Here is a 26,906-nt window from a genome sequence, read left to right on the forward strand (position 1 = left end):
ATTCGAATAAGCGTAACTCCAGTGCAAATATGTAATGTTGGTAATTTGTGTGTGTTTTTCTATTTCTGGTTAGTACTGCAGGTCAGAAGCAACATAAGATTCTGGGTTATTCATTTTGTTTCAGTATGTGTGGATGCAATACAGCCTAGTGTCTGTATATAACGCAGTAACATCTATACAATGTTATTGCAAGGAATGGAGATGTGAGAATCACCCATACTCTGCTTTCCTTTCTCTTGCAGGTCTTTAGCCACTAGCTGGCTACCAGCAGGGTCTTCTCATGGTGGCTGCCGCATATCTTTTCCTCCTCTGGTGCTTTTGAATGGTTTTAAGTTGTTTTGGTTCAGCACTGTTTTGATATAACAACTTATTTAATTGCTTTTTATTAATATTTACAACTGATCGGTGGTTTTGTTTTGTTTAAAGCTCTCTTTTTTAGTGTGTGAGCTACCTTGGGTCCTGCCCTGGGCAAAAAGGTGGGACATGAATAGTAAAATAAGTCTAAAATAAGCCATTTAATGAGTGGATTTCTGAGATGTGGCTCCACATCTTAAAGTAGGAATGGAGAAACCTTAGATGAGTTTGTTCTGTTCCGCAGCTGAATTGTGACACCATCTAGCCATGCCACATGTTTGAGAAGTGTCACTGGTTCACACTACAACTAGTGAAAAACCAAGGTCAGCAGCAATTAAGATATTGTTGTGAGTTTGTGGGGGGTGGGGGAAGTAGGCTGTATGCTGAGACTCTTCTAATCCCTGGATCCAGGAAGTTAAAATATAAACGTGTGAATTCCTGGTGAGGTGATAGCCTAGGTAATTAAAGAAGTGGATCTGTGCCAGGTGGTAAATGGGTAGGACCCCCTCCCTCAACCCACTGGTAGTTAGAAAGATGAAGGCCAGAGTGGAGAGTTGAATGATGTGAGCTAGAAGCTGGAAGCAAGGCAGCTGGCCAGGAAGGTAGAGTGTCAGAGCTATGCCTGATTTCTGCTAGAATCCAAGACTATGGTTATGGGTGAAGCAGGATGCTTTAGGGGTGTTGATGCTGTGAACCCCTCCATCATAGCCTCAGCTTGTATATCTATGTAAATAAACTGTATATCACAAAGACACTACAGTCTCCATGTATCCTATTCCAAAGGAAACACCGAGTAATACCGCTCAAAGATTGGAGTGGCGTGCAGCAATAACAAACAGCTAAAGCATGGCATCTCTAGTGGTGGTGTAACATGGAAATAACCACCATAGAATGGCAATCAGTGGAGTCCTTCAAGCAACAGCAACAACACCACCCTACAGAGATTTAAGGCTACAATCAGATACCTACTAACTTGGCTGTTAGCTCCATGCTGAGTGATCAGCATGCATAGAACGGATCATCAGGCCAGAGCCAGGATGACTCTTCTTTAGATGAAGACACAGGTGACATGAAGACCAAGGAATTTATGTGGCCTCCTGACTGAGTCACCTCCAGCATCTTCACAGAGCCATTGTCAGGACCGTCTTCAGCAGATAACCCGTGGATAAACTAGTTGAGAGGCCATGAAATATCGGGGGGGGGGCAGTCTTCAGCTCTTCCCTTCCTTAGTCATCTCACCCCACCCTCAATACATCACTTCTCCCTCTTGAAAAGTCCACCTGAATACTGGGTTGGGAAAAGTGATGACACATTCCTGATGCATTGCTGCCCACCCTACGTTCTGAATCCTGCTGTCTGTCTCCAGTTTCTTTGACACACTGGGACATTAAAAAAAGAGATTTACAGTGTAAGAAACTATCTACTGCACATATAAATGCTATTGGTTACAGAATATGCATGCATGCATATGAAATACCTACCTATACGGAAAGTCTTCTAAAGCAAAGTTGTTGCAAACACCTAAATGTAGACACTAACACACATTCCAGTTTCATATGTGATATACAATAGGCTTGCTGATGTTAGCATTTGGAAACTAATGGTGCTAAAGCTGACAGAGCACTAATTACTAGTTGCACTAGGTGATTGCCTTTTCAAGGATGTGTTCAGTGAGGTACAATTTTGAAACATTAGAGAGTACAGGCCAACACTGGAAAAAGACATATGATGTAAAAATAACCACATAAGCTCTCAGTGTGGTTGTCATAAATGAAATCTGCCTGATTAAGAAAGTTCTGTTTTAATGCTGAAATGTGAAAAGGGCCAGTCGAGGAAAAGGCATTTAGAGTACTACCAAAAAGCACCACCACTGCTCTGACAGCACCTAAGCGTATTTCAGTGACCTCCTCTGAAAAGGAGATAGAGGCGGGGGAACTAATCACCATTTAATCACTTGCATATGAGTTAATTTGTTGGATGTTTGTTGCCAAAGTGGTAAAACAACGTGTATAAGTCAACGTACAGCTAATGTGGGATGGTATAAAGCTGGCATTTATTAACTGTCCTAAAATGCCTTCTAAAGCAGAAATGGGGAACCTGTGGCTCTCTGTTATTGGACCAAAACTCTCATCATCCCTGACCACTGGCCATGCTGGCTGGGGTTGATGAGAGTTGGAGACCAGCAACATCTGGAGGACCACAGGCTTCCCAACTTTGTTCTAAAATGTGATCAAGTTAGTTTCCAGTCCCATTAAGAAGCCCATCTGAGAGCTGGTAACACAGAGGCCTGTGAGCTAAACATTCCTCAGGTCAAACCTTTCCTCATCTTCAAACTCACTGAGGCTGCAATTCTAATCCTATAGAGGAGGCTCCATTGAACACAGTGGAACTTCCTTCTTAGTAATCATGGATTGCAGGGCGGCCCCACCATTAGGCAGAGTAAGGTGGCTGCCTCAGGCAGATAAATTTGGGTGCCATAAAAGGACAGCAAATTGTGATTTAATGTTGTTGTTGTTGTTGTTGTTATTATTGCTGCTGCTAGTACTCCTAGGCTGGGGAGAGGCAATTGTGGGATTTTCTGACTCAGGTGCTAAAATAATTTGGTTAGACTTGGTACTATGGATCTTGACTTGGAAGAGGTACTGCAATTGGGTGTTGTGCATCAGCCAGCAAAAAGTATTGGGTTGACCATGATTCATAGGATTGCACAGGAAGTGGCTTTAAGAACTCAGACTTCATTCTATTTCTTGTGTGGGGATAAGAAGAATGACCTACACTTACAGGTTGGTTGCAAGGATTACAAATCTAATATACATGTAGAGGCTTTGAACACTTGAAATGTGTTATATGAATGCTAGGCGTGATTGCCCTGATCCAATTAAATTTAGTTGTGCTGGATGATGCAAACTCTGGACTGTACCACCTGAGACTGAAGCAGGGGCCTCACATTATGAAGTGCTTCTCCATAAATATCCACATAGAATAATAGATGCTAGGGGAAAGAATGCTAGCCTTCTCCCTAAGATGCTAATTTTCTATGTGTAAGGAATTTTTTTAAAAAAATATAAAGAAACATTAAACCACATACCCTCCTCACCTGCAGTTTCAAGTGGCACAGTTAATGCACAAGTTTACCACCCCAGTGACTGCTAGGTCAAAGTCCCATCAAAATTTATTTATTTTAAAAAACATTTGCATACCACTGTTTATTTAAAAAAAAAATCAAGTGGTTTATAACAGAATATAAAACCATACTATAAGTATGCACCCCATTACTTTGTCATGCGATTTAGGCTATAAACCTATGCATGCTTGTGTAATAGTAAGTGCCACTGACTTAAGTAGAACTTACTTGTGACTAGTAAACACATGTAAGGTCAGACTGCTAGCCAAGACGTACGTTAGCAGTATTTAGGGCAAAGTTATTAGTAGCTTTTTGTTTGTTTGTTTCCCCTGAGAGCACCTTGCAAGGAAGAACACATCACAGTTACAACAGGCAGAGCAGAATGCCCAGCATTCGCCAACAAAGGGTTCTCTCCTGCTCACCCACAACCCCCTTAATCCACATGTGGTGGACACCCCCCCCCCCCACTTACTGCAAACTTAACCTGTCTCTTCTTTATGAGAATGAAGGGAATTTTCCACTGGTTGAGTGAAGGAAGGTAATTACAAGAAGAGTCAGCATAAGGTTGCATTTTACACAGCCACGTCTCTTCTTGGGACTGGGCAAACTGAAGGTATGCAGGGATCCTGCTTTGAGACACTCTCAAATGCTGAGCCTCATTGCTGCCTTGTTAATTTAATTTAATTATTTTTACATAAATTTCTATACTGCTTAACTTTTTTTAAAAAAACAAAACACCAACCCACCCACCTACCAATGTAGTGTACAACACAGACTAAAAACAATATAGAATTTGGAATAAAATAAATTGTATTTATGAATGGACCATACTGCTGGTGTCCCAGCTTACCTTTCCTGGCTTACTTTGTTCTTCCAGCATCTGGAACTGGGGTTCCTACCTCTAGAATCTTGAGGCATGGTACCTATTATTTCTGAGAAGACGAATGTTAGTAATATGTCCTACTTGTGCTTCTCTTGTTGTCCTTGGTTACTTGTTTGTGCAAAGTGCCCTTTGACCAGAGTTCCCATGTGTGCTTGTCTTAATTTCTCAAAACATCAGGACAGAGAGATGTGGCCCTGTGCCGTGTACCTTGATATATGAGATCTGTGTTTCCTGGCTGTTCAGAGAGTAGATGGTATGCTCAGTCCTGTATTCCCAGTTTGGGCTAGGAAGGAAGTGATAATTGTCAAGTGTTAGTGCTGACTTTTAAAGCCCTAAACAGCCTAGACCCTGAAGGAGCATCTCCACCCCCAACGTTCAGCCTGGACACTGAGATCCAGATCCGAGGGCCTTCTGGTGGTTCCCTCATTGCAAGAAGTGAAATTGCAGAGAACCAGCCAGAGGGCCTTCTTGGGTATTGGAGCTCACCCTTCCATCAGATTTCAAGAAAATAAACAGCTCTTTGACTTTTAGAAGACATCTGAAGACAGCCTGTATAGGAATTTTTTTTTAAAAAATTGTTTGATGTTTTATTGTGTTCTTAATACTTTGTTGGGAGCCACCCAGAGTGGCAGGGGCAACCCAGTCAGATGGGTGGCAAATCATCATCATCTGGAACTCTTTCTGTTGGCATAAACGAGAACGTTTTTAATTTGAACCACCCTTTTTACAGGCATCACGTTATGCTGACATCACAGGGAAGGCCTGATCTCTCAGCAAGTTTAGGATTATGAGCAAAGTTCACAGGAACCCCATCATGCTCCAAACCCTTTCATTTTCTTCACCTGAGTCAGTGGTGTCACACTGGTATAGAAGTTGCTCTATCAGCAGTATGTTGCACTGGCTTTTGAATCCTGCATATGTTTGTGTTCTGCTGGTGCAAAGAAGATTTAGCAACAATCTTATTGTCAAGTGAGCGGACATACCTCAGGGACAGGATTGTGCTGCTGTTTACTTTTTATCTTTTGTTAAAGGCAGGACTGTAGGGTGGAGATGCTGAAGAAGATTTACACCCTGTTTCTAGAGAAAGCATACCCTATGACACACACACACACACACACACACACACACGTATCTAAGTATGTTGAACCAAAGATGAACTGTTTTAGAAGCTTTGCTTACACTATTTGGTAGTCCAGATAACACCACAATTAATTGGTAGTTGTTGTAGCAATGAGCTTATATATGTTTATAGTCACTTGCTTAGATATAAGCTAATTGGTTTGCTTCCTTATCTGTGGACTTGGGGTGCTGGGCTCTGAGCCCAGGAAGTGGAACTATTGGTAAGGCTTGGGTATTTGCCACCTGCAACCTCATCTGGGCAGATGAAATGATGGGAGGTCCAAGACAGGGTGAGGTATGTTGCTTTGTATATAAAGAATGTACTGTATGGATATTTACTTGGGCACGGATAAGTCATCTCCTTGCTGCAGAGTCCATCCTGCATCTACAAAACCTAGGAGAACTGGCAGGTTATTTGCTGTAAGTCTATACCTTATTTAATAAAGAACTAGAACTCATCACTCTGGTGTTTTTGGCATCCTTTTATGGAATACACCAGCCTCCCCCAACCCAAGAGTTTCCAAATATCATTGGGCTACACATCTCCTATCAGCCCCAGACTGTAAAGCTAATGGTCAGGGATGGTGTGGCTTGCAGTCAAAAACATCTGAAGGGCACCAGGTTGGGAAAGGCTGACACACTATGGAGTTGGAAGGTAAAATGTAAGTGGCAGTCTTCAACTAAGTTTTACTTAGAGTAGACTCACTGAAATTAGGGTGAATAGCACCCAAGACTTATAGCAGGGAAGGTTCAAGCATTAATTCAAATAACTGAAGCTATGAAGAAAACAGAAATGTAAATATTCTGGATCCTCCTGTACAGCAATATCAAATATGCAGGGGTTTCTTTTTAAATTAGAAAAATATAACAAATATTTGTCACTGAAACATGAAGATAGAATATCTTTCTGTGCCTGAGCGAATCAATGTATTGTTAGTGATTTGAAGTGTGTGTGTGTGTGTGTGTGTGTGTGTGTGTGTGAATCTTCTGAAACAAGGTTCAGTTATTTGAAAATTAAGATACTGCCATTCTTTCAGGAAATCACGCCGATTTCATCTGGGGCTCTGTATTTAATCAATACTGGATTTAAATATATCAAATTATTCAATTACAGCAGCTATGGGGAACCTGTGGCTCTTCACATTTTATTTACTTATATACAACATAATATAAAAATTTCTAAGTGGTATGCAGAGCATTACAGTTATAAAGTCATGTGATAAAAACCAAATGAACATATAATATCAAAACCCAGTAGCATATTAAAACAAATTATTAAAGCAAAATACTGAGCAGCATGATCTAAACAAAATGGTAATGATCAAGGAAAGCCTGCCTGAACAGATGAGTTTTCAGTGGGTGTTTAAAACCTGCCAAAAGTTGATGCCTGAACGGCAGGAGGGAGAGTACTCCATAGGGTCTGTGCGTAACCACAGAGAAGAGAATTGTTGGATTTCAATTCCCATCTGCCCAGCCAGAATGGCCCACTATCAGGAATGATGAGAGTTGTAGCCCAACTCGAACAACATTTGGAAGGGTCATAAGTGCCCTGTTCCTCTTCTATTGTAAACTATTGTCACTCTAATTCTAGACATGTGATTTGAAAGAAAAAGCAACTAAGTTCAAGAGAACTTTATAGAGCTCTGTGACTTACACACTCAAGTGGGGAGAGCTTGACTGGTAAATAACAGCGCTATGAGTTTGGGGGGCAGGTAGGTAGAAGGTAGAACTCCCTTCTAATTCCTGGATCCAGCATGGATTCTCTTCCTGGAATAGCCAGGCTAGCTTCAAGGTAAGGGGTAATGGCCCTCTAAGGATGGGCCATTAAGGTAACAAAGGAAGTGGTGCTGTGCAAATGGGTGGCCCCCTTCCCTCAACTCAATGAGTTGGGAATTGAGTTATGTGAGCTAGAATATAGAAGCTGGTAAACTGCAGCCTGGGCAGCTGAGAGACAGAGCTGTGCCTAATTTTGGTTGAAATCCAAGGCTGTGGCTCTGGGAAAAGCAAGGCCCACTTGGGGGGTTAATGCTGTGAACCCTTCCATCGCAGGCTGAGGTTGTATACATATTTAAATAAACACATATACACTATATCCTAAAGACACCATGGTCTCCAATGTACCTCATTCCAAAGGAAACCAAACCCTGGGATCCCTGGGATCTTGCACCGCTTGGAGACTGTGCTAGTGTAAAACAAAATCCATGCAGACTAGGCCAGGTTCTTGTTCTCTGTATATAAAGCTTATCTACTTAAACAACTTTAACAGTGTCACTATGTGGCTAGCCTATACAATTTACTGCATGCCAGAGATCCAGGTGCTACCAGACAGGTTGCAAATAGCTATTGTTAAGACAGTTTCAGTCCACATCAAACAAGAGATTAACCTCCAAAGTGCTTGCTTGTGCAGAAGGCTGCAGTAATTAAGTGGCTTATGGCTCTGGCATTGGATGACACAGCCTGGGCTGTTCTAGCTGGAAGGTTAACTTGACACCTAAAATCTAGTGTTAACTCTTCAGGATAACACTGAGGCGAAAAAAAAGTAATGTGGATTAAAAATGAGGTGACACATTGCTACATCCCGATAAATATTCTGTAACGGCTGCCCTATAACAGTCCTTGGCCTCTTGCCTATGTAATTGAATTGATGAGGATTATTTCAGGAACCACTAAAATCTGTTTTATGCATATTCCTTTAAGTCAGGATTCATGAAATTGTAGGGCTAAAGACCTGGAAGAAGTGATTGATCATCATCAGCAATGATATTAATATAGGTTCTTACAATCCTTTACTCTCACAACACTCCTGCAAAATGGGCTGCAAGTTTTACTGGTTTCTGTCACTCCTTTTCTTCTTTTTTAAAAAAGTTTGGTTAATCACCTTCCTTTTACCCCATCAATTAACTCATTGGTTCTATTTGCAAAACTTCAGTATGGATTATCATTTGAGAAATTCAAACATAAGGCAATGTAGTCTATATATATAGATATATCCAGTAGCACCTTAGAGACCAACTAGGTTTGTTCTTGGTATAAGCTTTCGTGTGCATGCTTATACCAGGAACAAACCTAGTTGGTCTCTAAGGTGCTACTGGACATTTTTAAAATTTATTTATATATTTTGACTGTGTCAGACCAACACGGTGACCTACCTGAATCTATAAGGCAATGTAGTTCATTTAACTCAGGGGTCAGCAAGCTTTTTCAGCAGGGGGCTGGTCCACTGTCCCTCAGACCTTGTGGGGGACCAGACTATATTTTGAAGAAGAAGAAAAGAACGAATTCCTATGCCCCACAAATAACCCACAGATGCATTTTAAATAAAAGGGCACATTCTACTCATGTAAAAACAGGCTGATTCCCAGACCGTCCGCTGACCAGATTTAGAAGGCGATTGGGCTGGATCCAGCCCCCGGGCCTTAGTTTGCCTACCCATGATTTAACTCTTTGTTAAGGAAAAAGGAGCATCATAAAGATTTTATTTTTCTGTGTTACAGTAATAGCACCAAAATACCTCCTTCAAATAAAACAAGGGTATGGACCTTTAATGCACAGCTCCACTGACTGGAACTCTGATTAATCAACAAAAGATTTAGCTGATTATGGAGCCCTAAATTAATCAATGAAAAACGTAGATGATTAATGATCTAACTAAAGTTTGTAGCTGCTACTATTAATTATTATACAGCTTGTGGATTGAGCCAAGAAGCCTTCTTTCAGGCTTAACCCCACGTGTGTAATATGTGGCTATTACTGATCTAACTTTCAGGGTTCTTAAATCACAACAAAATAATGCAAGTGACATGTGCAGAAGTAAGTTTCTTCAAGTTCAGTGGGGTTTACTCCCACATACATGCTTAAAGAATTGCAGCCTAAGTATTATACTGGGAAATGAAGTCAAAGCTGAGTCAAAATATGAACCCAAGACTCATAGGTCCAAGCTTACAGGACATCCGTGGGCCACCGTACTGAGGCAAAATCTTCTAACTACACTGTTGGGTTATTTCTTCTGATGCACTAAATCAGTGCACCAGACACATGACACATGAGAGCCACAGATGGCCTATACACTAATCCCTGCAGAAGTCCCTGCAGCAGACTGAAGGAATCATCAGGTGGTCCAAGACCAGTAAAGAGATGAAATCCACATGTGACAAATATATACCAAGAACTACACAATGTGGTGCCTTCTTGGTTTTTAGCTAATGTCCGAGCTATTTGTGCATTTTCCATAAATCTGGATGTGCATCTTAGAGACGAGATTGGAGAAATAATAGCAGCCATTACTGGATTTTTCTCAAGTATCTCCTAATGAAAGTTCCAGTACACCCAAGGGTACTATTGCCCCAGTTTGGGAATGAGTGCTGATCGTTACTTAGATGTGGCGGGGGTGGGGTGAGGGGGAGAGAATATGCAAGCATACATAAGTATTTGATCCTTTTCAGAAATGTACATGATCAAGTATCTCTCCAGACAAAACCTGTCCCCAAAGTCCCTAACAACAACCAGATCTGCTCTGGTGGGTGGGGAATGTTTACTTTTAAAAAGTATTTGTCTATTTCCTTTAAAAAAAAAAGTATCAAGCAACTTAAAAAACCCATGCCAGTTAAAACCAATACAAACTACTCTTATATAATAACAAAACAGAGCTCTACTTAAAATAAAATAAATGGGATAGGCTTGCTGTAGTGGTGACTGGCATGCTGGGCAAATATGCAGAGGTCACACTGAGAGCCAGTGTGGTGTAGTGGTTAAGAGCGGTAGTCTCGTAATCTGGGGAACCGGGTCCGTGTCTCCGCTCCTCCACAGGCAGCTTCTGGGTGACATTGGGCTAGTCACACTTCTCTGAAGTCTCTCAGCCCCACTCACCTCACAGAGTGTTTGTTGTGGGGGAGGAAGGGAAAGGAGAATGTTAGCCGCTGTGAGATTCCTTCGGGTAGTGATAAAGCGGGATATCATATCCAAACTCCTCTTCTTCTTCTTCTTCTTCTTCTTCTTCTTCTTCACCTGCTTTCACTGTTAAAAAATAATAATAAACAAGTAGAAGTGAGCTCTAGCAATAGAATGGATCACATGAAATGATCTTTACTCACACAGCTTTACAAGAATCCTCTACAGAAGCAAATATACACCGTGAGAAAAATGTTTATATATTTATTTAAGTGACTTTTATGCAGTTTTTCTCAAGACCACGAGTTTCTCAAGGCAGCTCACAATCAGCAATAATTTATTACATTTTTATTTATTATAAAAGAAGAAAAGGAGTTCTACTTATTTATTAGGTAAACTTGGAAGATAAAGATCTAGCTGAAAGTCATTTATTAGTCTTTTCTGTGAACCGCCCTGAGACCTCCGGATATAGGGCGGTATATAAATTCAATAAATAATAACATTTTCCTAGTAATACTCTTGTAGTCTGGTTGAAGCTCTCTGGAAATTTTATTATTAAGCCTGTTTTGCATACTTTTTCATTTTAGATTTACTTGGCCAGTTCACTTATGCATGAATTCTTATTTTATTTGCTTTTTAAATGCTTTTATACTTTTGTTTAATTGGTTTTAGGTTGTTTTAATGATATTCTTTTTTTTTATAGTGTACACTTCTTGAAGATTTTTAAAAATCTTAAGCAGTTTATAAATGCTTCCAAATAAATAAATATTTGTGCACCCCATCATTTGATCACTAAAGACTTGATGAGGCACAGCTGAATGTGTGAACATTGTGCTTGAGACAATATAGAACATGCTAGTGCTTGAGGTAATGTAAAATGTATGGCAGTCCCCTCTGCGGTGTGTGTGATCTGTTGATGTCTCATTCGCATATGCAAGTAACCACCAAAGGGGTATACAAAGACTAGAGTCACACCATCTTTCCCATAACAACTTCTAATGCAAAGGCAGATGTAATGTTTTACCAGAAGTCCATGCTGTGTGTCACTCTAGACTTTCCCATTCTCTATTGTTACCACATGACACCTTGATTCATGCATGTGTGAACCAACCTCTGCTGCCAATACTTCTACAACATATTTTCCTAGGGGGCTTGTTCTGTCTCAGGATACAGCAGCAGAAGCCAAAGCATTCGCTAAGTAGGCACATGCTTGTCAATACATCTATGCCCTGTGAGTAAGAGAATGGTAAAGCAAAAGCCAAGAAAGATAGAGTGCATCATCCTTGAATAACAAAAAAATAAAAATTGAACTGTCAGAGTTAATTATTTTCCTTGAGTCTTCTTGCGCACAATGCTGTTATTAAATGAGCAGACCATTAGAATGTGTATGAGTCTGCAGCTCTTCAGTTATGCTTTCAAAAGCCTTAGCAAAACACCAGGGGAGCACAGAATCTCCATATTTTAAGTCAATTAAGACAGAAAGAAAATGACTGTTTGGCAGGACTACCTAATAAGGTAACAACAGGTATTTCATAGTACATGTAGAAGTTTGGTATTATATATTTAATGCCCTCCCACTGCCAGTTACTGATTTTTCCCCAGGCTGTTACATGAAAGGTGTTTGGAGGGTTTGCTTTCAGAGAGACAAGACAGACAGACAGAGATGCTGGAGCTTTCCATCCTGCAAGCTTAAATGTGGGATGTTGCTGGTAGCTATTTAGCAGTAAAGGGGAGAGGCTCAGAAGACCTTTCTTGCCGTGATTTTAATTTAAGGTGTTAAAAAGAACACTATTCTGTCCTAACCCTGCTGCCTCACATGAATAGATGTGCTTCCAGAGCATGTTGTCAACTGGCTTCTCAGAGGAGCCAATCAGAGCTCTTTCCCCCATTCCCCACACATGCTACTGCTGCACGGTACAGTGGTACCTCGGGTTAAGTACTTAATTTGTTCCAGAGGTCCGTACTTAACCTGAAACTGTTCTTAACCTGAAGCACCACTTTAGCTAATGGGGCCTCCTGCTGCTGCCGCGCCGCCAGAGCACGATTTCTGTTCTCATCCTGAAGCAAAGTTCTTAACCTGAAGCACTATTTCTGGGTTAGCGGAGTGTGTAACCTGAAGTGTATGTAACCCGAGGTACCACTGTACTAGGTCCACTCTGTTGCAGTCAGGCAAGTTAGTGAAGTCCTTTCTGCCAGAACCACATGGCAGCCCACTTACAAATGCAGGAACATAGGAAACTGCCTTACCCTAAATCAGGCCTTGGCCAATCTAGCTCAGTGTTGTTGACAGTGACTGGCAGCAGCTCGCCAGGATTTCAGGCAGGGGTCTCTCCTAGCCCCACCTGGAGATGCTGTGGATTGAAACTGAGATCTGCATGAAGAATGGACGCTCCATCACACTGAGCTATTGGCCTTCCTCTCAAGGCTCTGGTGTGCAGACTAATCTCTTATATTGACTACAATATAACGCTTCCTTCAAGTTGAATTTCAGGGTCAGGGGAGGAAACCCTGCAGGCACCAGGGGAGGCCTCTCCAGGTACATGAGTGTTCACAGCTGTCAGGTTAGCAACCCCTGCTGTCTTCTTCTTTCTTTGGCAATCACTTGTAGCTGAGTAAGATTGTCTTCCATTAACAGTAAGACCATGACTGTGGAGGCCAATTCTGGATCCACACATCCTTCCACAGTGGGGAACATAGGTTTCCGGGCGGGAGCTGATCATGGTGAGGGTTTGCCAAGCGTGCCTTCCTCTTAGCATGTTTCTCCCTTTCGTCCTGAGTTTGAGTGTCTTCAAAGTCCACGACACCTTTGGTAAAGGCTGTTCCCCAATTGGAGACTCGCAAGCCAGTGTTTCCCAGTTGTCTGTATTTATACTACATTTTTTTTAGATTTGCCTTGAGAGAGTCTTTAAACCTCTTGTTGACCACCAGCATTACACTTTCCATTTTAAAGTTTAAAATAGAGTAATTGCTTTGGAAGACAATAATCAGGCATCCGAACAACATGACAAGTCCAACGAAGTTGATGTTGAAGAATCATTGCTTCCACACTGGTGATCTTTGCTTCTTCTTCTTTACAACCCCTGCTATAGGGCGCATGGCATGGTAGTGCCTCACCACACACATAGCATGGATTGGAAGAGGATGGCTTTGCTTGGCCACTTAGAATTACAGTTACCCACAGGCTACTTAGGAGTACAGCCACCTATTTTTTGCTACCTACAGCAGTTATTTTGTGCTGGCACCTACAGCACTTTTATCAAGAGGTGAGTACCAACACCACTTTTTTATTTTTAACCAAAGTAAGCATTGCTCCTCAGAAAAAATCCACCACAACCTGCTCCCTGCATGTGTGCACATATGTGAAAGGAGCAGTACTGCAACCTAAAGCTTTAGTTCAGGGGTGGGGAATCTTTGGCCCTCCAGATGTTACTGAACTACAACTCCCAGCAACCCTAGCCATTGACCATACTTGATGAGAGCTGTAGTTCAGTGATATACAGAGGGCCTAAGCTTCCTCACCCCTGCTTTAGTCATCAATCTGCTGATGAAATCCCATATGCACAACCTCTCAGCACCTGAATTCCAGTGGTGGGTGTGGTCAAAGGATAAAGTGGGTGGAGCAACAGGTGTGATTCTTACTGTTGTACAATAGGCTACATTCGAGCTATGCAAACTTAGATGAACAAACGCCTCTCCCCATCCAAGCAAGGAAGATTTATTATCACAGTTCAGGGCCAGTGAGGGGCATGACCTGGGAGTTTGTAGATGTGGGGAGAAAGTGATAGAAGATCACCTAGTAGTAGAAAAGTGGTCTATTGTAATGTCTATGAAAGACGTCTGTTGAAATTCTGTGAAACTTATTTAGTTGGGGAGGGGGGTGGGATGGGGAGAACAGAATTCTTTAGAAGCCTTGCTTCCAGTTTAACAGTATGAGCTGTTAAAGGAGGGTTTATGTGGTTTTTATTGGCTGAAATTCTGTTTTAACTTAATTTTGTTTGCACAGCCTTTTCTTGCCCATAGCATGTAACAATAAAATAAATGCAACAAGGTAATTTTACATTTATTAGAATTTCCTAAAGTTGGAAGCTTAAGTAAATAAATGCCTGTATACTTAGGCACATGGCAACACAGAATTATTGTCTGACAGTTATCATACCAAATGACAGTAATATTTCAGTAGAGAATGGGGGGGGGGGTCCACTGAATTTGTTTTCACCCAATAACTGTTAAAAAACAGAACCCCACAAAACAGAATTAAAAAACACATACCTCTTAATCAGTTGTGTGTGTGTTTATTACTAAACAACACTCAATGTGATTCAGTCTTTTTGTTAAATCTACACTTGTGAACATAATACTTATTGTCTGTTTAAGGAGAGGCATTTTTCCAGAGAAAACAGAGCCTTGTGGCAACTTAAAGACTGAGACTTTGTACACACTGATCCATTTGGACAAAAATGTAGCTTTTCTAAATCTGGAATAGTTTGTGCTTGTCATCTACATGGTTTTAATCTGGATTTATTCTAGATCTTGCATCCACAAGGGAGGGTGTGGTTGCTTGATACACATTTGAAAACTCCCTTTGATTAGGTAATACAAGCCTTTTCTTTCCTGCACATGTCCCAGGTGAATGAAGAGGAAGGTGTGATTATTATCTTGGTATATGTCCGCACACAACATAATTGGGAAGTTGTGGATGCAGCCCCCCCCCCCAACTGCTGGGACAGCCTACATCTGTTTTCAAATGGACACACGGGGAGTAATGCAGAATCAATCTTAAAACCAACAATAATCACCGTTAAAAACACTATAAGCAACAGTACTACTAAAAGCAAGTTTAAATGGCCAAACTAAAAAAAGATGTGCTTTGATAGTTTTTCTAAAAGCAGAGAGAGTGGGAACCAATCATAGCTTTGAAAATGCTGAAACTTGCTTTTAAAAAAGTACATTTTGGCTCTACTGTGCTACTCTAATAAACAATGAACATGGTGGTGAGAGTGAAGGACTTGAACTAGGGAGTCCTGAGTTCAAATCCCCTCCTTGCTCATAGGATGCACTTTACTCAGTCACATACTGCCAATCTAATCTCCCTGAAAGGATAGTTGTGAGGAGTAATCCTCCTGGAATGCCATCATGGGACCCTTTGGAGAGGAAAGGGTGGATTGTAAATGTGAGAAATAACAGTGACCCGAGTCTGCCAAGCTCTTATCTTTTCCATTTGCAGAGGAATCTGTAAGATAGTCAACACTTACCTAGCGAAATTCCACAAAGGTGATGCCTTACTTCAATGCTGGTAAAGGATGCGCAGACTAGTTCATAGGTCTTACTCACAGCTGATTTTATGCTCTTAGCCATTATAACAAAGGCTCTCAGCTGCTTGTTTATAGCCATGTAGCTGCTTTAATCTTTTGTGTTGAAGATTAGAAGATGCCTCCAGCTGTTCCACCTAGAACCAACTTCAAAACAACTCTATGTGAATTGTTGGTGCAATATAACAGTTCTGCTACTGTTTGTTGAGTAAACCTTTTCAGAGGCATCCACAATACATTTATTGACCACTACACATACTCTAGCAGTGAGGCTTTGGGAGATGCTGAAAAGAATTGTGTTGAAGGACACCAAGAAGAATAGCAGGACAAAAGCTAGCTTTCCTTGCAAACTTGTGTACTTAACAGGCAGCATGCAATGCCTTGGGTTGGCCATGCACCCAGCTGAGCTTTTAGCTATGCTGTGCTTTGCCAATGAGGAAGTAAGATTTATTTCAGGCTCAGGAGAGCTTTTAAAGAGAAATCACTAGTCATTGTGTTTTGTTTTTCCCAGTTATGCATGTAGCAATCTCATTTGCTCCTGTAAACTTACATTTTGAAACAAAATAAAAAAATTATTCCAGTAGCACCTTAGAGACCAACTAAGTTGGACACTTTGTTAACAGAGATTACTAGGTTATTAAATAAATTCAATCATAACTGGATTTGTAAGTGGCTGCAATGGAGAGTATGGCCAGATTTGCTCTTAATGGTAAATCATAAAGCATATAACATGACTTACCCTGCATGAGACGATCACATGGCCAGTGAGGACCGTGCTTAACCATGAAGAAGAAGAAGAGTTTGGATTTGATACCCCACTTTATCACTACCCGAAGGAGTCTCAAAGCGGCTAACATTCTCCTTTCCCTTCCTCCCCCACAACAAACACTCTGTGAGAAACTTCAGAGAAGTGTGACTAGCCCAAGGTCACCCAGCAGCTGCATGTGGAGGAGCAGAGATGCGAACCCGGTTCCCCAGATTACGAGACTACCACTCTTAACCACTACACCACACTGGCACTCGGTTTGGATAACACAGCAAGAATTTGACATAGTTCAGTACAATGTGGGAGCACAAAGGACTGGGGAGGATCAAAGTGACTACAAGCTACCCTCCAGGAGTCCATCCTTTGCACAGTCCTGGGAAGCCATATTTTTACTTGCTGTGCTATGCAAACCAGGCCACTGTGGAAACAAGGTTTGTTACTGGGCTTACCAATCATGGTTTGTTTGAGAGAAACAAACCATGATCCCTGATTCAGAAGTAACACTTAAATTACATAATTATAATTGGCAGTTCAGAACACAGTAAAATACACCCATTACAAATCTGTGATTAAAACATCTCAAACTACATAGCTAAAAAGCAAATAACTTAGTGTAGCAGACAATGATATGAAAACAGCTGGGCTCCATGTTCCATTTATGTTGTAACTAAGCCAAGTATTGTGGTTTGTTGCTCCTGGTCAAGCTGGGAAGGAGCAAAGTGGATGCCACCTGCATATTCACAGAAAATAAATAACTATGGTTTACAATGATGTGCAAGCACAACTGTTGTCTTCCATGAATAAAACTCATTAAATACCATGTAATTCCACAGGAAAATGTATATTACATTTTATTTTATAAGCAACTGTTTAAAAATGCTCAATGTTACCTGGAATGTTAACATATAGCATTATTAATTTATTGCATAATCAAAAGCGTATTTCATTGTTATTACAATAAAACTTTTAGAAAGCAATTTAAGAAACAGTATGTCTCTGTAGTACAGTTTAGTTACATTCTTTATTAACAGAATTCATGTTGCATGATCAACCCCAGGAACTACATAAATGATTCACTAATCACTTCCACTGGATATACTGATTTGCAGAGATTTAGGCTGGAGTCCTAACCCCACTTACCCAGGAGTACACCCCTTTCTGAGTAGACATAGTTAGGCTTGTGCAATTAGTGTGAAGTTCTATGCACACTTACCTGGGAGCAAGTCCTGTAGAATTCAACAAAGCTTTCTTTTCAGTAGACACGTACAGTATAGGAGTGTGTGTAACACTCTTATCTTCCATCCAAATTGCAATATAAAACAGAGTGTCAACAGAATTTTAAGAGTTACCAATAATGCCTGGTTTTAAAGTGATCTTGGACAAGTGGGCCAAACTATTTAAAATCTTGCTTCAGAGATTTATTGTGCAATCCTACACACATTTACTCAGAAGTAAGCCCCATTATGTTCAGTAGAATTTATTCCCGGGTATAGGATTGCACCTTCCAACAATTCAGTGTGAAACACAGAGTGGGATAGTGAGGGAGTGGGAGGTGGGGAGATAAACCTAAGGAAAAAGTAAGTGCAGGAAAGTATTTAGGAACCTTGGTGAGAATCAAAAGAGCTGCATTTTCATGAGCGCTGTTCATAGATGTGCAGTTTGAAACATTAAGGCCAGAAGTCACTATTCCAACAACATCTCCCTACTAGGATATTTTCTCCCTTCTTCCAAAAGCTTTAAATCAAATCACAGGCTAGAAAAATAAAACAAAACTCTCAGATAGAAGCAGATGATTCTGTTCTTTTTAAAAGTTTCAATCCTCCATGGTACAGATTCCTGGCAGCCAAACCCGGCCCTTCCTTCATTCGAACATCGTTTAGGATATATGTATGCTGAGGGACTCTCACCAACATGTAATGACTCGACAAGGGAGCCCTGCTCTCAAGTGGCAGATAATTAGGCTTCCCCCCTCCCCTCCACTCAGTGCCACTGTTCCGAGTCTCCATCTCTCAGCTGTACCCTTAAGAGCAGCTGATCTGCAGCCAAGCGCTGCACACTCCCCACAGCCAGCGACTTCCTCTGAAGCTGCAGCACATAATTATAACCAGCTGTTAAGGGTTGTCTGAGAGCAATCCAAACAGAATCTTCATGCCCAGAGACTGAAAGCCACCCCCCACCCGTCCCTCCTCCCCATTCCCGGCTTTGCTACAGTGGATAAGCTGCAGGAAGCCCTCTCCATATTTCAGTAAACAAGAGCAATGACTCCCAGTGTTTGCTGTACCAACAGAGGTGTTAAGTGGACAAGGCGGTTCTGCCACCTCTCCGGAATCTGCCTTTGGTCTCCTGGCTTTGCCTGGCTTGCTTAAAACACAGGCAGCGCAAGCTCCTTCTGCGGCACTTGCTGCCAAGTCAGGGTGACTCTGCTGTAACCAACATAAGCACTCAGCCTCCTTGTTGTTGGCACTGTTTCTGCAAGCTTCCTGCTCAGTGGCATTATACTTTGGACTACCAGGCACTGGGGAATAAGCAGCAGGTGGAAGATATTATGACGATGCCCTTCCGGCTTGTTGGCTTGCCTGCCTGGCTCTTTATGGGCAGGCGCCGAAGACTGAGCGAGATGGACTAGGAGCCTGACTCGGCACGGAAATTCTTACAGCAGGCCTATGATAGAGTGGGTGCATTTCTCCATAGCAGAGGTGGAGAATTTTCAGAGCAAGGAGCAAAGCCCCTTCTCCCCCAAGCATGCCAGGATCATTATCTTGCACTGCAACACTTAACAAGATTAACTAGGGCAAGGAAATTGGAGAATTGATCCCATGTGCTGGGGGTTCTGTTTTAGGGCCAGTGGGATGGTGTTTAACTTTTCCTGTTTGTGGTTTCCTTCCTCTGGCCCTAGTAATTGATCTACGGGATAGCAAATGCATGCACCCATAGATAATAGGAGCTAGTGCGACTATAGGGAACCCACGACCCTGGACTCCCAACTCCCATCAGCCCCAGGCTGCATGGCCAATGAACAGGGATGATGAGAGCGGTAGACAAACTGCATCTGCAGGGCCACCAGTTCCACCATTACTTGGAGCAAGCTGCACATTGCAGGTTTTGCACGCGTTATGAGCAGCCACAATTGGTGCTAATTTGACAGTAGGACCCATTAACCTCACTATGGACAAAATTGCCTAACTTCTTCCCAGCCTCTAGAGGTGAGCAGAAGCAAATAAATAAATAAATAAATACCCCCCTCCCATGCCACACCTGTAACGGCCATGACAATTGTTGACAAAAAATGCCCTGAGGTCATGAACCGTTTCTTGGCTGCAATGGACTTTGGGCAACTAGACATTATATGAAGTGTTGTGTTATTTTCCTCTGTGTTGTTTTCAGAGAAAAGTAACACAGCACTCCTTATGATAGTCTCAGCAGAAAACAGAATCACTGAGAGAAGACAATATTATCTGCCTTATTTTAATTTTTCCTACGGGGGTAGAGAATTCAATCACTGGCTCTGTAAGACAGGAGATCCGAAGCAATATTAATGGAAGGTTTTCTGATGTGATGCTTACTAATGTCTTATTTAAAAGGAGATTCAGAGTCCTGTAGATATAGACTGGGATTTTGCTTGATGGTGTAAATTTTATACACTGTAAAATAGGTACCATGTTGAAGATACTGGGAGTCGAGGGATTATAAATGGATGGGGATGATGGGGACTGAACTAGGTCTGACAAAGTAAGTTCCCCCGCCCTTTCCTTATTTTGGAAGCGTACCTGGTAGCAATAGTGCACCCTGTAAGCGACTCATAAGCCACTGTATTTATTCTGATGCAATATTACATTCATTGTAAAAAGGAGTAAGATTATGTGTTCTGTCTAATGTGAGATGGAATCTTAATTCAGAGTTTCACATTTATTAATGGTTCTCTTCCACCCAGCTATGGCCTGTGACATTTTCTGCTCATATCAAAGTTTCCTAACTTGATTCTTCTTTTAATGTCTCCCATCCCATGTGAACTAGACTGGAAGAGTATTTGCAATGTGTTGCTATAAATGAATCATCTAAGAACAGATGTTAGGTTGTAATCCCATCCCCACTTACCTGGAAGTAAGGCTCTCTGAATACAGTAGGTCTGACTTCTGAGTAGCATGGTTAGGATTGTGCTGTGACAGTTGCTGCACATAATTCCTCTGCTGTGTGTTAGGAACAGGAGCCATTAACCCATTGAGCTCAGTATTGCCTACACTGGCTGGCAGTATGGTTCCTGAGGGTTTCAGACTGAGGACATGCCTAGCGCTAACTTGAGAAGCTGGAGATTGAATCTGAGGCTTTCTTCACGCTAAGCGGATGCTCTCCTGCTGAGCTGCAGCCCCATTCCCAGGTACTGGGCACTTAGCTCACACGTTTCTGATCTCTGTTTAGTGTTTCTGGTTGCAGTACAATACAGTGGTACCTCGGGTTAAGTACTTAATTCGTTCCAGAGGTCCGTTCTTAACCTGAAACTGTTCTTAACCTGAAGCACCACTTTAGCTAATGGGGCCTCCTGCTGCCGCCGCACCGCCGGAGCACAATTTCTGTTCTCATCCTGAAGCAAAGTTCTTAACCCGAGGTAATATTTCTGGGTTAGCGGAGTCTGTAACCTGAAGCGTATGCAACCTGAGGTACCACTGTATAGACAGTTTTAAAACATTTTGCAAAGCACCTTTGTGTCACTGCACTTGAGTTTGCTATTACTTTTGTCTGTCAGGCAGCTTGCACTGTGCTGTTGACCAGCTGAAGTTTGGCAGATGAAGCTGTGTTTCCGAGTTCTGTCATACACAACCTTTAAAAAAAAAACACGGAATGGAAACATAGTTGGCAACTCTAAGTATGTTGGCACATAGGAAAAGAGGAAGTTGATTTACATTAAGCCAGTCCTACTGACCCATTCAAAGGATGCGGGTGGCACTGTGGGTTAAACCACAGAGCCTAGGGCTTGCCTACCAGAAGGTCGGTGGTTTGAATCCCCGTGACAGGGTGAGCTCCCGTTGCACGGTCCCTGTTCCTGCCAACCTAGCAGTTCAAAAGCTGTTCAAAAGTACCGCTCCAGCGGGAAGGTAAACAGCGTTTCCGTGTGCTGCTCTGGTTCGCCAGAAGCGGCTTAGTCATGCTGGCCACATGACCCGGAAGCTCCCTCGGCCAATAAAGCAAGATGAGTGCCACAACCCCAGAGTCGGCCACGATTGGACCTAATGGTCAGGGGTCCCTTTACCTTTACTGGCCCATTCAGCTCTGTGTTCTCTACACTGACTGGCAGCAGCTCTCCTGACATCTCCTACCTGAAGATGCCAGGGGTTGAATTTCTGGCCTTCTGCATGCAAGGCAGAGTTCTCCACCACTGAGCTACAGCCCTTCCCCACATTTCTCCATATCCTATTCTCACAAAGTTACTTTGCTGAATACTCAGTCTATTCTGAAAAGGCAGGGAATAGATAGATTTAGAGTGGAGACAGACAGCGCTTAATTTCAAAGATGTCAGGTTCAAGTAGGGCTGCATTACATTACCGGGATTTCAAAGGTGGAATTGACGTTCAGGAGGGATTTCCGAAAGGCGGCACTTTCTTCTGGATCTTAGGCAAGTAGTTTCTGGAAGAAGAAGAAGAAAAAGCTCATCAATTTGGGGGTTATCTAAAAAAAGCTCAGCTAGGGGTGCCACTCCAAAAGGCCATTCTCCTTCATTCTGTAAGTGATGGAGATGTCTGTAGTCACTGTCTGCTCCTGCATGAAGGCACTCTGTACACATTTAAAAACATTCTTAGGAAGACAGGAAGCTACATTATCAGGGTTGTCTAACACTGATTGGCAGTGGCTCTCCAATGTACCAGACTGGGTTCTCTCCCAGCCCTGCTGGGGATTGATCCCAGGATCTTTGGCATGCAAAGCAGATGCTCTCTACCACTGAGCTATGGGCCATGAACCTGGGCATTAAAAAGCAAATCCAAGTCTAGTCCTAGGCATGAATTATGTCCTCCATCTCAAAAGTGAAGGACTGAGGAGGTCCCCTGGAATTTCTGCCTTTCTTTGTTCTTACAAGCATGCACCCGTATTTGTTTACACCCTTTTGGCACCATCCTGACTGCTGTAGGTTTTAGGATCCTGAAGCTGTGCCCTGAAAGAGGCAGAGGGGCCCCCATTCCCCACCTTGAGTTGGGGCTGTCAGCAGCAGGAAGCACACTGTGCAGGAAAAAGTCTCAACCTGCTGCTGGTTCTTTGTGTTGAACGCTGGCTCAGCGCCATTCCTCTTCCTTCTTCCCATGCTGCTCTTTTCCCCAGTCCCTGTCAGGCGTCCAGCTGCTGACAAGCAAAGGGGGAGTCAAGGGAGCTGGGCTGCTCCGTTGTTTTGAATGCTTTAGGAGTGTCCCTACAGATTTGCTGCTACCTGCTGCAGCTGCTCCATCTACTGGCCAAACACAATTACTGCAAGGCTACAGGAGCTAGTCATGTTGGGTGAATTTTAAGTGGATCGTGGTCTCCAGGGGACAAAAGACCCCCGCTTTCCCCCTAGGCATCTGAAAGGTGTACAAAAGCTCACTTCGGAATTCGGGGTAAAAGCAAAACCTCTTACTGTACTTGCAAAGTATGTCAAACTCGCCTCAGTTTTCTTTTCCAGAATTCTGCTTCTTAAAACATTCCTGATTCCACACCCCACCCCAATGAATTAAATATAATTTCTACTCACACTGTGTTCATCTTTAAAACACAGAGATATATCTTTCATCATTACAGTGCCATCCCTTTCTGATGTGGAAAATAATATGGAATGCAATGTGATGACATACAAGTGGGGAGGCTGGTTTTACTCACTGGGCTTACATCTTGTCCACACCAGAGTTTACTGTTTTCGCCCTCAGTTACCCTCAGGCAACACCATAGGAGCCAACTCCTAGGGGGCCAAGGGGTCTTTTGCTCCCCCAAGAAAATATTTGAGGGGACCGACCCCCCCCCCAAGTTGATGGGCATTGCCATTCAAATGGTGTGTGTACTGTGTCATGTGACTATTTGGGCGGGGCTTTCCTAGGCTCCCCCAATATTTTATTCAGGTTGGCACCCCTGGACAACACCAAGCTTGATGCTTATCTCCTGTAAAATTCAAGCCTGAATAAACTGATAAATTGTGGACAATCAGTCTCCAAATTGCTCCAGTTGTCTCAGTGTTTTAGGGTGGGTGAATAACTTGTCGCTTTCTGCAACTCTCCATTCCATGCCCACTACTTCCTCAATGCTTTCATTTGTTTTCTGGCTATGCTCGTCGCTAATTGTGGTATGCTCCTGAGCAGAGGAACTATGCTTATATATATATATTTCCCCTTTTGATTCTTCAGAGTTGCACAAAATCAGAAAACTGCACAAGCTAACCAGATTTAAATTTTATATACTAGATCAAACAGCCTCTAGAAGTTGGCTAGGGTCTTTCTGAAACCTCCTTAAGTAGTGGGAGGTTAAAGCTATAAGCATGAGTGTTAAAATAATCTGAGATCACGATTTTTATGAAATAATAAGTTTGCAAAGATAAAAGGAAGAGTATAAGACATGTAAATGTTACAGAGAAAGAAATGCAATGCCCCCAAATTACAGAAACCTAAATTACTCCCTTTGGAGAGAAAGCAAACCCAAAGAGGATAAACGTGATCAAACCCTAGCCTAGACAATCCCTTAATTTGCCAAGGTTCCTGTTCAACTTAAAAGTACTTCCATGGCAGTTATGGCTGCAGGAAGTTTCCATATCTCCCAGCTGGTCTTTCCCAAACTGGGATCCTACATTGCTTTGCATTGTTAATTTCTTCTTGTTGCTAAGGGAAACTGAAATTACATAATTGTAATGCTCTAAATTTGTAAGGTCCTGGAGCTCTTGAACTAAAGCAGTTTCAGATAGTAAACTCAGAGTACAAGTGGCATTTGACTGATGAAGACGAGCAGAACCTGCTGGATCAAGCCACTGGCTCGTCTAGTCTCAGGATCTGGCCAACCAGATGCCTGTGAGAAACCGGATTCAAGCAGGATCGTTTTATATTGATTGTAATGTTATTATGTCACAACTCAGCAGCTACTTTGAAGGTGTGTTCAAAAAGAACATACCATTTTAATGAATAAATACATAAGGGAAATGCAACCAGAATCATGGGGCTGTAGCCCATTAAGTCATAGAGTAGATCTACAGAAACTTATGGACAAGTTAGCAATGACCAACTTATGCCCATAGATCTCAATGAGTCTAATCAGAGAGTGACTTAATGTGATACACGCCAAAGAGCTTAGATCAAGGGTAGCCAATGTGTATGGCATAGCTCAGTTGGCACAGCGTGAGATTCTTAATCTCAGGGTTGTGGGTTCAATTCTCATATTGGGCAAAAAAATTCCTGCACTGCAAGGGGTTGGACTAAATGACCCTCGTGGTCCCTTCCGACTCTACAGTTGGGAAGTGGAGCTCAACAATGCCTAGATGGCACCACAGTGGCGATCCCTGGCTTAGAATTAGTATGTTTATGCCGTTGTAGTTCAGAAAATACAAGGATGTGAATTATATTGACTCCAAACAATTGAGTGAATTATTTACACTAACAAGAAATAAGTTTGTTTCTCACTGAAGTACCAAACTTGTGTCTGGACAGTACCATAGCAGGAGGCGGCTCACATTACTTCCTTCATACAAAAATATAACAGTTGTCTGCTGTTGCTTCCTTTTTTTTTACACCGCTTAGATATTTTAAATATATTAAGCAGTATAGAAATTAAATAATCAATCAATCAATCAATCAATAAAAAGAAATTAGTATGTCAGGGAAAGGCTGGCCTAGAATCTAGCTTTCTATATGGAGGGATTTGTTTGTTTATATGTTTGGAGTATTAAATGATACAAGCTGCTTCTTGCAATCTACAGTGGCACAGCCCAGACACAAGTTTACCATCCCAGTGAAAATGAAGCCATAGCAATTTCAAATTGAGGTGAATAATGAAGCACTATTGCTGTATTTCTGACCAAAGTGTGGTCTGAATCTTGACCTCTTGGTGATATTAAATTTATTTTTTCACACAGCCCATAAGAAGCATCCTATACTGGTTCTCTTTAATAACCAAAGATTAATTAAATCATAAAGCTGAATTTCTTAAGCAGAAAATGATGAGATATGTTGGAATGGAAGAGATTTATGAGCATGCTTTGAAAAGTAGGTTACCTGACTCATTTTTTTGACCTTTCACATTGAACAAGAAGTTGTTGTGGTCAGTCCATCGCTACAAATTCAAAAATGCAAACAAATAAAATTCAAAAATTGTCCAGTAGCACCTTAGAGACCAGCTAAGTTTGTTCTGGGTATAAGCTTTTGTGTGCATGCACACTTCTGCAGATACACAATAGCTGGTCTCTAAGGTGCTACTGGACAATTTTTTTAAATTTATTTTGACTGCATCAGACCAACATGGCTACCTACCTGAATCTACAAATAAAATTACCGTATTATTTACTACATGTTAAATCATTAATGGTGAGTTATCAATTGTCAAAGATGATGAGAGTGGGAAGTCTTCATTCTGGCTTGAGAACTTGCATGCAGCTCCGCCAAATTAGCAGGCATTAGGAAATTGAGGACTTACTTGCTCATCTACTCTGAAGTGCTCCCCAACTGCATTCTAATTACTCTCAATTTTTCTGCTACAAAAGCACATGCTATTGTCCACACTACTGTCATGTAAGCACAATAACTTGGTGGATCCCTTTAGTCGAACCCGGGGAGGGGCCTTAAGGGCAGGGAGAGTCTGGTGTGTGTGAAATGAATGCAGAAGGGTTTCAACTTTAAGAATTGTGACCTTTCATGGATTTGTTTTGTTTGTTTACTTGCTGCATTTATATACCGCCTTTCTGCCAAGGCACCCAAGGCAGTCTGCAGTTTTAAAATACTAAAACAAACAAATGAGATACTGCTTAATATAGAGTGATAGAGCCCTCTGAGGCAGCTAACAGCACAAACTCTGTGGCCTGAACTTTCTCACTTCTGGTCATACAGAGCCCTACAGAAGGTGGGGGCGGCACCTCAACCAGAACCAATCAGAACCACTGATGGTTCTGTCAGGAGCCAATGATGTCTGTGTTCCATGACCTGACCAATATTCGTATGTAGGGGTTACCCAGGTTGGCCCCCACCAATGGCATAGGCCTGGGTGTGTGTGCAAAAACTACACCTCTTCGTTCTGGTTTGAAGTGGCTAGGAGACTGCCCGCCCATCCACATGCTCCCTGGGCCACTCCTCTGCTGCTTTAGGGGGGGGGGGACACACTAATATATCTCATTGTCAAGAGAGCAAGTGATTGGGGGGCACTGATACAGCTCCTTGCCTAGTGCACAAGGTAGCCTAAGGTATGCCTCTGTCAATATGTTCAAAGTCGTTTAATTGCACTAAATATTAACCATATCCAATTACATTTTGATAAACATAA

General features: G+C 42.0%; 2 long non-coding RNA genes across 5 annotated transcripts in view; both read right to left on the reverse strand.

Annotated features, from left to right (window-relative positions):
- Window positions 1–1,524: 1,524 nt before the first annotated feature.
- Window positions 1,525–9,993, reverse strand: LOC310714666. Of its 2 annotated transcripts, XR_014529943.1 has the most exons (3): window positions 8,630–9,993; window positions 4,329–4,644; window positions 1,525–1,733 (listed from the first exon to the last, which is right to left on the reverse strand). It is a non-coding gene; the product is annotated as an uncharacterized lncRNA (long non-coding RNA). The 2 variants fall into 2 exon arrangements; XR_014529944.1 differs by lacking the exon at window positions 1,525–1,733 and having other exon boundaries at window positions 3,416–4,644.
- Window positions 9,994–17,278: 7,285 nt separating this feature from the next.
- Window positions 17,279–26,906, reverse strand: part of LOC310714669 — a 29,966-nt gene continuing 20,338 nt past the window's right edge. The window contains exons 1-3 of one of the 3 annotated variants that reach the window (XR_014529948.1): window positions 22,672–22,756; window positions 21,981–22,061; window positions 17,279–21,258 (exon numbers count right to left, since the gene is read on the reverse strand). This is a non-coding gene — a long non-coding RNA (uncharacterized lncRNA). Of the gene's footprint in view, window positions 21,259–21,980; window positions 22,062–22,616; window positions 22,757–26,906 lie in introns of those variants that run through there. The other 2 variants (XR_014529949.1, XR_014529947.1) reach the window with 2 other exon arrangements.

The sequence above is a fragment of the Podarcis liolepis genome (assembly GCF_965112155.1).
Source record: "Podarcis liolepis genome assembly, chromosome: 9".
Lineage (NCBI taxonomy): Eukaryota > Metazoa > Chordata > Lepidosauria > Squamata > Lacertidae > Podarcis > Podarcis liolepis.